Source organism: Bos indicus, chromosome 11, assembly GCF_029378745.1.
Source record: "Bos indicus isolate NIAB-ARS_2022 breed Sahiwal x Tharparkar chromosome 11, NIAB-ARS_B.indTharparkar_mat_pri_1.0, whole genome shotgun sequence".
NCBI classification, from domain to species: Eukaryota; Metazoa; Chordata; class Mammalia; order Artiodactyla; family Bovidae; genus Bos; species Bos indicus.
This window is the reverse complement of record NC_091770.1, coordinates 27,289,557-27,292,442: the sequence shown is the minus strand read 5'-3', so window position 1 is coordinate 27,292,442 and position 2,886 is coordinate 27,289,557. Positions and strand designations below refer to the sequence as shown.

Genomic DNA, 2,886 nt, shown 5'->3' with positions numbered 1-2,886 from the left:
CTTATTTCTCCTCCAGTCTGTAGCCCTCTCAAAAGCAAGTGTATTTCCCACTATGTATTCCTGATTATCCTAAGATCAACAACTATCTACTTCAGGTAGTTGAGGGTTAGGGAAAGGGTGAAGTGTGCAGAAAGGCATGGTTTTTAAAAATGAAAATCTTTCTCCTTCGCTGGACTATAAACATCCAGGGGGCAGGCAGAGGCTATTTCTATCCTGAGGCTCTCACTGGTGTCATCAGCATCTACTTGGTGCCTGGCACACGGTAGAGGCTCAATAAAGCTTCTTTGAATGGATGAATGAAGGAGTGAATTAATAAATGGTATCTTAGGATTTAGTCACCAGGCTCCATGGCTCAGAGGTAAAGAATCTGCCTGCCAAGCAGGAGTCGTGGGTTCAATCCCTGTGTCAGGTAGAGCCCCTGGAGAAGGAAATGGCAACCCATTCCACTATTCTTGCCTGTGAAATCCCTATGGACAGAAGAATGGGAAGAATGCAAATTTAATATCAGGGCTTGTCAGCTGGTAAAGAATCCACCTGCAGTGCAGGAGACCCTGGTTCAATTCCTGGGTAGGGAAGATCTGCTGAAAGGAGAGGCTACCCACTCCACTGTTCTTGGGCTTCCCTGGTAGCTCAGCTGGTAAAGAATCCACCTGCAATGAGGGAGACCTGGGTTCGATCCCTGGGTTAGGAAGATTCCCTGGAGAAGGGAAAGGCTACCCACTCCAGTATTCTGGCCTGGAGAATTCCATGGACTGTGTAGGCCATGGGGTTGCAAAGAGTTGGACACGACTGAGCGATTTGAATTCCTTCCTTGGATTTAGTAACCTCATGCCATTCTACTGATAACTTTTATGAAAAAAAAAAATCTCTTCTATGAGAAATGCAGCATTTACACATAGTAGGCACCAAATACATGTCAGTAGATGGTGACAACAATGAACATGAGGTTGAAAAAAAGTTAGCCTCCCAAATCTCAGAGCCAGATGAACAGAATAAATGTGAGTAAGGTTGAAAGTACTACTTAAAAAAAACAAAACAAAAAAAAACTATTTCATTTGCCAGAGGGCTAGATCTTCCACTTTATATTTTGTTCAAGGATTTAGCTGCCCTAAGATAATCATAACTTGGAACTTGGACATGTGACCTGGGAAGTTTGGGGTGGCTGTTTCATTGGTTACATCTCCTGAGAAAAATTCTCAGGCTAGGAAAAAATACTCTGACAGTGACATGCAAAGGCTGGTACTTATAACTACCATCCTCAATGTTTAGGGGAAAGGAGTTTTAATGACGGGCCAAAGAACAGATGTCAAATCCCCAGCCATCCTTCTGCCATTTGCTGTTTGTTATGAGTCACCCTGGAGCCCATCCATCCCGGCACCAATTTTCATGGGAAGCATTGATGTGTGACCAGAAGTGTGTGCTGATGGATGGATTCACGTGAGGATAGCCGGAAGACTGGGCCTCAGGCTTCCGTTGGTTCTGGCCTTTCTTGCTTCTTTGGTCATTTTGCTCCCCTTCCCCCACATCCCTCCTCCATCCCCTTTGTCCTTCCCTCCAAGTTGGATTTTCACAGTGAATGTGATCTCTCATTTCAGTTCCTGCAACCCTGGCTCATCAAATACAGAAGGGCTGCAGAAACACCTCTGCTTAGGACACTTGTGTGTGTGGTCCATGCCAGCCATCGGTGGCAAGAGTTCTAAGAAGGGAGAGGGCCATCTCCTGGACAGCAGTGGGAAGAGGTGAGTGGCTTTCTTGGTCTTTTCACTTGGCACCCTTGGAGAGAACCCTGTAGCCATCCTGACTTGCCCACTCACTTCAAAGTTTTCTATGGCTCTCTCCAGGTTTTCTGACTGGTTTAGCCATTTGTCCTAGCAGACCCAACCTGTCACCTCCATTACTATTCTGAACTAAGCTTGGACAATTCCTCTTACCCTTTATTTAAACCTATACAATGCTGGGATTTTGCATAATGAACTTTGCTAGAATCAAAGGAAAACCCAGACATTTGGTATGGGGTCTTCCCTGGTGGCTCAGAGGATAAAGCATCTGCCTGCAATGCAGGAGACCCAGGTTCGATCCCTGGGCTGGGAAGATCCCCTGGAGAAGGAAATGGCAACCCACGCCAGTATTCTTGCTTGGAGAATCCCTTGGACAGAGGAGCCTGGTGGGCTACAGTCCACAGGGTCGCAAAGAGTCGGTCACGACTGAGCAACTTCACTTCAGTTCACTTTTCTAAGCCTGGTGGACTTCATTAGCCAAAATCCCTGGTGCTTCCCCTGTTCTTATTTAACTTGGTTCCTAAACTAGCCACACAGAGCCCTAACTTGCTGGGCACATTAAGCTTTAGTAGATACAGCCAGTTTGCAAAGTGGCTATCCCATTTTGCACTCCCATCAGCAGTGTAGGAGACTTCTATTGCTCAAGATACCATCCATCTTGGTTGTCTCCAGTCTTTTTAATTTCAGTCATTTGGGTGGATGTATATTAGTATCAAATTGTGGTTTTAATTTGAATTTCCCTGAAGAATAACCTTTCCTTATACTTCTTAGCCATTCAGTTATTTTTTTCCCTAGACTGCATCTTCTGTACAGTTTTAACTGTATACAAGCTTTTGTCAGATGTAGCTACTGTAAAAATCTTGTGCCAGTCTGTCGCTGGCCTCTGTACTCTCTTCATGCTCATCTGGCCCAGTGAAATCTTCTTGTAACATAAAACCACAGTCAGAGGGACTGAATCCACAGCATAGCCAGCTGCTTTTACTTGACTGCATTTCCAAATCACTTTTCAGAAAGTCAATAATATTTATAATTCAGCACCACAGAAGGTGCCCTTGTGCCCCCTCTCAATCAATACCCCCTGCAAAAGTAAATTCTATCCCAACCTCTA

The 2,886-nt window shown here is 45.0% G+C and overlaps 1 non-coding gene across 1 annotated transcript; it reads left to right on the top strand.

The window, feature by feature from the left end:
• Positions 1–2,019: 2,019 nt before the first annotated feature.
• On the top strand, positions 2,020–2,091 carry TRNAC-GCA (transfer RNA cysteine (anticodon GCA)). Its single transcript has one exon. It is a non-coding gene; the product is annotated as a tRNA-Cys (tRNA).
• The last annotated feature ends 795 nt before the right edge of the window (positions 2,092–2,886 follow it).